Below are 11,326 nucleotides of genomic sequence, written 5' to 3' on the forward strand. Positions count from 1 at the left end.
TAAAGCAGCTGAAGAATAAAATTAAAGAGAGCCAGCTGGCAGCTGCTTCCAGCTGCAGACAGGAGACAGCTTGCTTCTCCAGGTGAGGAAGGATCCGTCTTAGCATAGTCCTCAGCAGATCCCATCACCGATGTGCAGGGCAGGGTCTGTATGTGTAACCAAAAGCACAGTACAGCCATGTAGTGTGTGCATGCATGAGGCTGTGTATCTAGGAAGCCTCATGTTGTAAGAGCTGTAAGACGCCAATCTGTTCTCTCAGGTGGATCACAGTCAAGTGACTGGAGCTACAGAAGAGGAAGGGAGGGAGAGAGAAACACAGAGAAAGATGCATCTGAACTTTCAAATTCTCCCAGCAGCTCTGAGAGTGGGAGCTGCAGTGAGTCCTGGACCCCTGGGGCCATGTCACCCTTCTTCTGCATCCCTGTCCCCTCCCTTCTCTTTCTCTTACTGCTGTTATTTTTTTCACTTCCCTGTACCTCTCCCTCTCTCATTCTCCAATTCCCCCTCTTTCTTTGTTGTTCTGCCTCTCCATGTTCTTTTTCTCTCTGCGCTTCTGTCGTGTTCCCTGCCCCTCTTTTTTTCATCCTCTGTCTCTGTACTGTAGGCCATCACTACTTTTGTCTTTCTCAATCTATCTGTCTGTCTTCCTATCCTAATTGTTTTAATTTCTCCCCATCTGCTCTTTAGTCCTTCACCCCACCCCAGTTCTCTCTGTCTGGCGCTGCGTCTCTATTTTTAAATTCCTCTTCCTCTGCCCTGTATTCTGATATACTTTTTCTTTCTTAGATTCACTCGTTCCAGGTCCCTTGTCCCTATGTTTTAATTTCTTCCCTCCCTGTCCCATAGCCCATTTTTGTCTCTATTGCTCGCTCTCTGTCTGGCTCCCTGTCCCTATTCTTTATTTCTCCTCTCTCTCCCCTTTAGATCATCGATGGTTTTGGTATTTCTCAGTCGCTCTCTGTCCACTGCACCATCCCCTTTTTTAATTCCTCCCTCTCTGCCCTGTGGCCCATCACTAATCTTTGGTTTTGTCCATCTCAGTTTGGTACCCTCTCCCTTTTTATTAGTGCCTCCTCTCTGTCCTGTAGCCCATCGCTATTCCCCCCCGCCCACCTTTCTGTGTCTCCCTTTCCCTATTTTTCAATCCTTCCTTTCTGCCCTGTAGCCAATTGCTGTTGTAGTGGCTTTATGTGGCAAGGTTTTGTTAGCTGGGGCAAGGGGGTGCATGACCTGCAGGGGTGGGTTTTGTGAGAAGGCACCTGGCATTGCCTCCATGTTGGGCACAGCTAGTTCTAGCTCCAAGATGGATCTGCTGCTAGTCAAAGCTGAGCCAACCAGCAATGCTGGTAGCACCTCTGTGATATTTAAGAAGGGCTAAAAAATGCTGCGCAGAAGTTGTGATGCAGAAAACGGGAGTGTGAAACAGCCCTGCAGGCACCAAGATCAGTGAAGAAGCAGAGGGAGGAGGTGATCCAGGTGCCAGAGCAGGGATTGCCCTGCAGCCTGTGGTGAAGACAGACCATGCTGACGCAGGTTGTCCCCCTGCAGCCCACGGAGGTCCATGGTGGAGCAGATATCCACCTGCAGCCTGGGGAGGACCCCATGCCAGAGCAGGTGGATGCATGCTGTTTTGGGTTTGTGTGGTGGGGTTTTCAGTAGCAGGGGAGGGGGCTGCAGGGGTGGCTCCTGTGACAAGCTGCTAGAAGCTTCCCCAGCTCCAAGCCAGACCCACCTCTGGCCCAGGCCGAGCTCATGAGTGACTGTGGTCCTCTGGGAGAACGTATTTAAGAAGGGGAACCTGCAGTGAGTGAGGGGATTGGAATGTGAGAGAAACCCCTGTGCAAATACCGAGGTCAGTGAAGAAGGAGGGGAGGAGGTGTGCCAGAGGAGGGGATACCCCTGCAGCCCATGATGAGATGGCAGGCTGTCCCCTGGCAGCCCATGGAGGGGAATGGTGGAGCAGATGCCCCCCTGCAGCCTGTGGAGGACCCCATGCCTGAGCAGGTGGGTGCCCCCAAAGATGGCCGTGACTCCATGGGAAAGCCTGCGCTGGAGCAGTCTGTGCCTGAAGATCAGCCCACAGAAAGGACCCATGCCAGGGAAGTTTGTGAAGAACTGCAGCCTGTGGGAAGGACTATCTCCGGTGGGAGGGACCCCACGCTGGAGCAGGGGAAAAGTGAGGAGTCCTCCCCCTGAGGAGGAAGGAGCGGCAGAGACAACGTGTGACGAACTGACCACAACCCCCATTCCCCGTCCCCCTGCACTGCCGGGGGAGGAGGTAGAGAGAACCCAGAGTGGAGCTAAACTGGGAAGGAGGGAGGGGTGGGGGGAAGGTGTTCTAAGGTTCGGGTTTATTTCCTAATATCCTTGTTTTGATTTGATTTGTAGTCAATTAAATCGATTTGTTTCTTCCCCAAGTTGAGCCTGTCTTTTGCACGTGACCACAGTTAGTGAGTGATCCCTCCCAGTCCTTGTCTCGACCCACGAGCTTTTCTTTATAATTTCTCCTCATCCCACCAGGACCGGAGGGGAATGAGCGAGCCGCTGCGTGGTGCTTTGTTACTGGCTGGGCTTAAACCACTACACACCCGAAGGAGGCTGTGACGCTGTGAAGAGGAGCCCATGCTGGAGCAGGTTTTCTGGCAGGACCTGTGGCCCTGTGGGAGGGACCCCACACTGGAACAGAAGAAGCGTGTGAAAAAGGAAGGAGTGGCAGAGACAATTTGTGATTGACTGCAACCCCCACTCCCTTTCCCCCTGTGCTGCTTGGGGGGAGGAGGTAGAGAAGTCGGGGTGAAGATGAACCCAGAAAAAAAAGAGGGGTAGGGGAAGGTGTTTTTTAGATTTGTTCTTATTATCCTACTCTGATTTTGATTGACAATAAACTAAATTAGTTTCCACAAGTTGAGTCTGTTTTGCCTGTGACAGTAATTGGTGAGTGATCTCTTTGTCCCTATCTCGACCCACAAGCTTTTCTGTTGTATTTTCTATGCCCCTGCCTTGTTGAGGAGGGGGAGCAATAGGGTGGCTTGGTGGGCACCTGGGAGCCGGCCAAGGTCAATCCACCACCATTTCCTTCTATCAGGCTCCCTGTCCCTATTTTTTAATTCTTGCCTATGTCTCTTGTACCCCATTGCTTTAGAAACTTCCTTTCTACCTCGCCACCCCTATTTTGTAAATTCTTGCATGTTTCTTAAACCCAGTTGTTCTTTTTAAATTTTCTTGCTACCTTTCCCTCTGTCTCCCTGACCTAATTTTAATTTCTTGCCTGTGTTTCTTGTACCCTGTTGCTTTTCAAATTTCCTTCCTGCGTCTCCCTCTATGCAGCTCTGTGTACCTGTTTTTTAATTCTTGTCTATGATCCTTGTCTCCTGTTGCTTTCAAAATTTTCTTTCTATGTCTCCCTTTCTCCATCTCCCTGGCTCTAGTTCTTAATTCTTTCCTCTCTGTCTTGTACCCTGTCACTTCTTACATTTTCTTTCTACATCTCCCTCTTTCTATCTCCCTGTCCCTATTTGTTAGTTCTTGCCTATGTTTCTTGTACCCTGTCGGTTTTTGAAATTTTCTTTCTACATCTACCTCTACCCAGCTCCCTGTTTCTATTTTTTATTTCTTGCTGTTTCTTCTCCCCTGTCACTTCAGAATTTTTCTGTCCCTTGTCTCTATCTTGTTGTCCTGCCAATCCCCCCCCGCCCCGCTCCCTGTCTCTTATTTATTCCTCTCTCTCTGTTTTTTGTTCAGTCTCTCCTCTCTCTGCACCCTTGTCCTGCTCCTCATCCCTCTGTTGTTGCAGCATCCTGTCACACCTCTATGTCCCTCTGTCCTTCCTCCCACTTTTCTCTTCCCCTTTATCGCCCTGTCCTGCTGCCTTTGGGCACTGAGCCTTGTAGCCAACTCACTGCCAGGATTTCTTATGTGCATTAATAAACTTTTCCTGCCTCCTCTGTGCCCCTGGGTGTGTTTGCAGCTCTCGGGTGCAGAGCTCGCGGCTGCGGACGGGTGCCTGAGAGGGCGTGATGTGCGGTGAGGCTTTGGCAATGGCCCCCTGCTCCTGATGGACTCCGGCTGGGGCTGGGGCAGCCCCAGGTGTGGCCAGTGAGGCTGAGGATGGGGCAGGCCCTGCTGCGTGAAGGGGCTCCAGCTGTAAAGGGGGCTGCCTGGGCAAGCCTGCCTGAGGGAGCTGATGAAGGGGAACTGGCTGAGGAGGGAGTCCTAGGGGGTCCTGCTGGCAGGTGCCTCCAGCAAGGAATAGCCAGTCCCTGTGGTGCAGAAGGATCCCTCCGAGCTGTTCCAGGCCCCCGTTGCCTACACACGTGAGCCTTGTGGATCAGGAGCTTCGAGGCGTCCGCTGTGTGCTGCTGAGTGGGCAAGGATCAGCCAGCACTACAGAAGAAGGGGCAGAGGCGGAGAGAGAAGTGTCGGAGTGCTGAAGGGCTCCTGCTGGCACCAGGAGCTGTGGTGAGTCACACGTCCTCTCCTCTGTGTCCTGGCCCATCTCTGCCACCCTTTTTTAGATGTCTGCCTGCGTCCCTTCCTCCGTCTCCCTCTCTGCCTGCCCACCTACATGTATGGCTCCTTAAAACTTGTTATTCTTCTGCTAACTCTGCCCAGCAGCCCGTTGCCTTTTAAATTTTTAATAAGTCTCTCTCTAACCAGCTCCCTCTCCTTGTTTTTTATTTTTTCCGTGCTGCCTTGTACACCATTACTTTTTAAAGTTAATTTCTCTGTCTTCCCCTATCTGTCTCCCTGACCCTAATTTTTAATTCCTCCCTCTTTGTCCTGTACCCCGTTGCTTGGGTCTGGCTGGGCATCAGTCGGTTGGTGGTGAGCAATTGTTTCCATTGCATCGCTTGTTTTTCTTGGGGTTTATTTCCCTGCCCCTCCCCCCCTTTCTCTTACAACTCTTTTTAATACTGCTTTTATATCAACCCATGAGTTTCTTTCTCACATTTACCCTTCCAATTCTTCCCCCATCCTGCTGTGGGGCAGTGAGTGAGCAGCTGTATGGTGCTCAGTTGCCAGCCGGGGTTAAACTGTGGCACTGCATCTACTTTTATGAAGCTGCCTATTGCTATTTTTTATTTCCTGTCTGTCACGTACCCTGTTGCTTTTAAAATTTTCTTTCTATGACTACTTTCATCCAGTTAACTGTCTTTATTTTTTAATTTTTTTCCTCTCTGTCCTGTGCCCTGTCACTTTTAAATTTCCTTTCTATTTCTTAGTTTTAGTTTGCTGTTGCTATTTGTTATATTTTTTCTGCTGCAGCAAGGGGAGTGAACAAGTGGCTGTGTCCTTAGTTGCCAGTTGGGGTTAAACTGCAACACTCAACACTTTTCAGATTTACTTTCTATGCCTACTTTAACCTACTTACTGTCTTTATTTTTAAATTTTATCTTCTGTCCTATACCATCTCGCTTTTAAAATTTTCTTTCTACATCTCTGTTTATTTGTTTGCTGTCCCTATTTTTTTTAATTCTTTCCTGTATGTTCTGTAACCGGTTGCTTTTTATATTTTCTTTCTATGTCTTGTTTTATCCAGTCGTCTGTCTTTATTTTTTAATTACGTCCTGTCTGTCCTGTACCATGTCACTTTGAAAATTTTCTCTGTCTTCTTTTATGAAGCTGCCTATTGCTATTTTTTTTAATTCTTTCCTGTCGTGTTCCCCACTGCTTTTCAAATTTTCTTTATATTTCTACGTTAACCAATTCACTGTCATTATTTTTTATTTCTTTCCTGTCTGTCCTGCACCTCATTGCTTTTTAAATTTTCTTTCTATGTCTACTTTTGTACAGTTCATTGTCTATATATTTTAAGGTTTTTTGTCTCTGTCCTGCACTGCGTTGCTTTTAAAATTTTCTTTCCATATCTCTGTTTATCTAATTTTCTCTCCCTATTTTTTAATTTTTTCCTCTCTGCCTTATACGCCATCATTTTTGAAATTTTCCCTCTATGTCTACTTTTATCAAGCTGCGTATCACAGCTTTTTGATTCTTTCCTGGCTGTCATGTACCATGTCGCTTTTTACATTTTCTTTCTATGTCTTTATTATTCACCCTACCCTTATTTAATTTTTTTTTCCTAGCCTTTCTTTAATGCCATCACTGTTAAAATTTTCTTTCTGTCACCTTTTATCCAGTTCGCTGTTTATTTTTTCTTCTGTGACTTGCACCCCATCACTTTTAAACTTCCTTGCTATTTCTCAGTTTATTTAGTTTGCTGTCACTATTTTTTAATACTTTCTTGTCTGTCCTGTACCCCATTGCTTTTAAAACTTTGCTTCTATGTCTTTTCTTTAGTTTCTGTAGTTCTCTGTCCCTATTTTTCATTTTTTTCTTTTTTCCTTATTCCCATCACTTTTAAAAATTGTCTTTCTATCCCCGTTTATCCAGTTCTGTGTCCCTACTTTTTAATTCTTTCCTGTCCTGTACCCCATCACTTTAAAAAATTTTCCTTCTATGTCTACTTTTATGAAGCTGCATATCGCTGTTTCTTAATTCTTTCCTGTCTGGCCTATACCAGTCACTTTAAAAATTTACTTTCTATGTGTCTCTCTCTTTTTCACCCTATTGATATACTCCATTGCTTTTAAAATTTTCTTTCTAAGTCTCTGTTTATTTAGTATGCTGGCTCTATTTTTAAATTCTTTTGTCTCTGTCGTGTAGCCCATTGCTTTTTAGATTTACTTTATATGTGTATCTATCTTTCACCCTAGCCCTAGTTTGTAATTTTTTCTTGCCTTTCTTTAACAGCGTCACTGTTAAAAATTTTTTTCCACGTCAACTTTTATTCTGTTGCTGTACCTATTTTTTAATGTTTTCCTGTCTTCTGCCCTGTCACTTTTAAAATATTCTGTCTACTTTTATCTAGTTCACTGTCTTTGTGTTTTAATTTTTTCCTCTCTGTCCTGTACCACATAGCTTTTTAAATTTCCTTTCTATTTCTCAGTTTTAGTTTGCTGTCTTTATTTTTTAATTCTTTCCTGTCTGTCCTGTACCCTATAGCTTTTTACAGTTTCTTTCTATGTCTACTTTAACCTATTCACTTTCTTTAAGTTTTTCCTGTCATGTATCCTCATTTTAGTTCGCCTTGGGTATTTCTTAATTTTTTTCTGCATTTCCTTAATCCCCATTGCTTTTAAGATTTTCTGCCTACTTTTATTCCATTCACTGCCTTTATTTTTTAATTATTTCTTGTCATCCTTAATGCCCTCGCTTTTAAAATTTTCTATGTCTGCATTGTAGTTTGCTGATGGTATTTTTTAATTCTCTCCACTCTTAATCCCTTGGCTTTTAAATTTTTCTACTTTTAACTCATTCACTGTCTTTATTTTAATTTTTTTTCCCTTGGTTTTCCTTAGTGCCATTGCTTTAAATTTTGTTTTCTAGTTCTCCAGTTTAGTTCAATGTCGCTATTATTTATTTTTTTCCTTTTATTTCCCTAATGCCTATTGCTTTTTAAGTGGTTTTGCTACACCTACATTTATTCCCTTCACTGTCTTTTAATTATTTCTTGTCTTTCCCTAGTGCCATCGCTTTTTAAATTTTCTTTTACCTGATTTGCTGTCTTTATTTTTTTATTATTTTTCTTGGTTTTCCTTAGTGCCATCGCCTTTAAAATTTGTTTTCTAGTTCTCCAGTTTAGTTCAATGTTGCTGTTATTTAATTTTTCCCCTTATTTCCCTAATGCCTATCACTTTTTACATGTTCTTGCTATGCCTACTTTTATTCCCTTTGCTGTCTTTTCTTTTAATTATTTCTTGTCTTTCCCTAGTGCCATTGCTTTTAAAATTTTCTTTCTACATCTCTTGTTTAGTTTGCTGTTCCTGTTTTTTAATTTTTCCCTTTATTTCCCTAATCCCCCTCACTTCCTAAATTTTCTACTTTCATCCTGCTCGCTGTCTTTATTTTGCTGTCTTTTTTATTTCTTGCCTTTCCTTAGCGCTGTTGGTTTTTAAACTTTCTATGTCTCCGTTTTAGTTCGCTGTGCCTATTTTAAAATTTTTTTCCCTTTATTTCTCTAATTCCATCGCTTTATAAATTTTCTACTTTTATCCTGCTCACTGTGGGTTTTTTAATTCTTGTCTTTCCTTAATGCCATTGCTTTTTAAATTTTCTTTCTCCATCCCTTTTAGTTTGCTGTCCCTTTTTCATTTTTTCCTTTATTTCCATAATCCCCCTTGCTTTAACTGTCATTTCTATGTCTACTTTTATTCTTTGCTGTCTTTTTAACATTATTTCTTGTCTTTCCTTAGTGCCCTCACTTTTAAAATTTTCTTTCTACATCTATTTTAGTTCAGCATCACTATTTCTTAATTTTTTCCTTATGTCCTTAATCCCCATTATTTTTTAAATTTTGTCTATGTTTATCCTGTTCACTGTTTTCATTTTTTAATTATTTCTTGTCTTAATCCTTGTCTCTTTAAAAATCTTTTTTCTTTCTACATTTATCCCGTTTGCTGTTTGTTCTTCATTATTTCTTGTCTTTCCTTATTTCCCTTGCTTTTAAAATTTTCTTTCTATGTTTCTGTTTTCATTTGTTACCAGTATTGTTTAATTCTTTCCTCTCTTAATGCCTTGGCTTTAAAAGTGTTGCTTCTATGTATACTTTTATCTAGTTTGCTGTCCCTATTTCTAGTTCTTTCCTGTCTGTTCCATACCTCATCGCTTTTAAAATTTTCCTTCTATGCCTACTTTTGTCAAGCTGCCTATCCCTATTTTTTAATTGTTTCCTGGCTGTCATGTAGACCATAGCTTTCAAAATGTACTTTGTAAGTCTCCGTTTTAGCTTGTTGTCCCTATTTTTATTTTTTTTTCTTCTCCTAGTTCTTGTTTCTTTTAAAATGTTCTATGTCTACTTCTGTCCTGTTCAATGTCTTTACTTTTGGATTATTTCTTGTCCTTCCTTAGAGCCGCATTTTTTAAAAATTTTATTTCTACGTTTCTGTTCTAGTTCACTGCCCCTATTTTTTAATTCTTTCCTCTCTCAATCCCTTGGATTTTCAATTTTCTTTTACGTCTACTTTTGTCTGGTTTCCTGTCTCTATTTTTTAATCTTTTCCTCTCTTAATTCCCATCACTTTAAAGTTTACTTTTTATGTTTCTGTTTTAGTTTACTGTCCTTATTTTTAATTTTTTTTCTTTGTTTCCCTAATCCTCATTGCTTTTAATATTTTCTGTCACCTTTTATACAGGTCACTGTCTGTATTTTTTCTTTTTTTTTCTTGTCTGTCCCTTTACACCTTTGCTTTTTCTTCTTCTGTCTGCGTTTTGGTTCCCTGTCCTTATTTTTCTTTTTTTTCCTTTAGTTTCTTAATCTTTTTTTTAAATGCCCTTTCTATGTTCACTTTTATCCCTTTCACTGCCTTAATTTTTTAATTTTTTCTTGTCTTTCCTTAGTGCTGTCACTTTTAAAATATTATTTCTATATTTACTTCTATCAAGCTCCCATCCCTATTTTTTAATTCTTTCTCGTCTGTTGTGTACCTTGTTGGTCTTTAGATTTACTTTCTATGTCTTTGTTTCAGTTTGCTGTTGGTTAGCGATGACCAGGGCATCGCTGCTGTTTCTGCGGTACTGTACTGGACAGGCTGGAACTCGAGTCGAAGGGACTGCGACCTGCAGAGGAGTTCACGTGGGAGCAGGACACCGTGAAGCGTCTGTGGCCGTGGATAAGCCCATGCCAGAGCAGGTACATCTCGAAGCATCTGTGGCCGTGGTTACGTCCGTGCCGCAGCAGGTGTACCTCTGAAGGGACTGTGGCCCGAGGACAAGTCCACGCTGCAGCAGGTCTGCCTTGAAGCATCAGTGGCTGTGCGTGAGGTCACGCTGGAGCACCTCAAAGCGTGTGGCTGTGGGTAAGCCCACGACAGAGCAGGTACACCCCGGGAGGGACTGCAGCTATGGGTAAGGCCATGTTGGAGCAGGTTTACTTCTGAAGGGACTGTGGCTGTGGGTAAGGCCACGCTGGTGGAGGTATATCTCCAAAGGCATTGTGGCCCATGGATAAGGCTACGCTGGAACAGGCGCACCTTGAGGTGACTGTGGCTGTGGACAAGTCTCTGCCGCAGCAGGCGTACTCCTGAAGAGACTGTGGCTCATAGATAAGGCTCCACGTGGAGCAGGTACTCCCCTGAGGGACTGCAGTCTGTGAATAAGTCCAAGCCGGAGCAGGGGCAAGGCGTTAAACATTGCAACGTTAAACCCTGTGGTCTGGTCCAAAGGGACCAGAGGTGGAGACTGTAGTGGAAATAACTTTAAATTGTTGTAACCCATTATTTGAGTTGCATGTTATAGGGATTACTGTAGCAGGAACCACCCGAACCAATGGAGGCCAAGCCTTACAAGAAGCAGCGCGAGCACAGCAGCGACCTGACCTGAGCTGGCTTTGGTGCCCAGTAACTCCACGCCACACACCACCTCTGCTGTCCTGAGTGACTGCTCTAACAGATGGAGCCCAAAGTCACGGACTAAATGAACTCAATGGACATTTTATGGACATTTTAGAGGGGTGGTCCATAGACTAAGAGAATGATATCTGCATATTGTATCAAAGGATGGGAAGGGGGGTGGCGGTTAATGAGGATGTATTGGATAGTGTGGGACCTGAGCATGAAGTAAATGGCGTGGAATAAGGGGTGGAGAATGTGCTGGGTTTGGCTGGGATAGAGTTATTCTTCACAGTAGCTGGTATGGGGCTACGTTTTGGATTTGTCAGAAAACAGTGTAGACGATACAGCGATGCGTTAGCTATTGCCGAGCAGTGCTTGCACAGTGCCGAGGGCTGTTCTGCTTATTACCCTGCCCTGCCAGCGAGCCGCTGGGGATGCATGAGGAGTTTGGAGGGGGACACAGCTGGGACAGCTGACCCCAACTGACCCAAGGGATATTCCAGACCATAGGATGTCATGCTCAGCAATAAAACTGGGGGTGGAGGTTGGTTTTATGAAGCTGGCTATTGCTATTTTTTAATTATTGCCTGTCTGTCATGTAACCCATTGCTTTTAAAATTTTCTATGTCCACTTTTATCCAGTTCACTGTCTTTATTTTTTAATTTTTTCCTCTCTATTCTGCACCCCATCGGTTCTAAATTTCTTTTCTATTTCTCAGGTTTAGTTCACTGTCGCTATTTTTAAATTTTTCCTGTCTGTCCTGTGCCTAATTGCTTTTAAAATTTTCCTTCTGTCTACTTTTATCAAGCTGCGTATTGCTGTTTTTTAATTCTTTCCTTGCTGTTGTCTACTGTGTTGCTTTTTACATTTTCTTTCTATGTCTCCTTCAACCTAATCACTGCCTTTATTATTTCTTTATTTCCTTAATCACAGTTGC

This window comes from Haliaeetus leucocephalus, unplaced genomic scaffold (genome assembly GCF_000737465.1).
Source record: "Haliaeetus leucocephalus isolate CR32 unplaced genomic scaffold, Haliaeetus_leucocephalus-4.0 Scaffold219, whole genome shotgun sequence".
NCBI lineage: Eukaryota > Metazoa > Chordata > Aves > Accipitriformes > Accipitridae > Haliaeetus > Haliaeetus leucocephalus.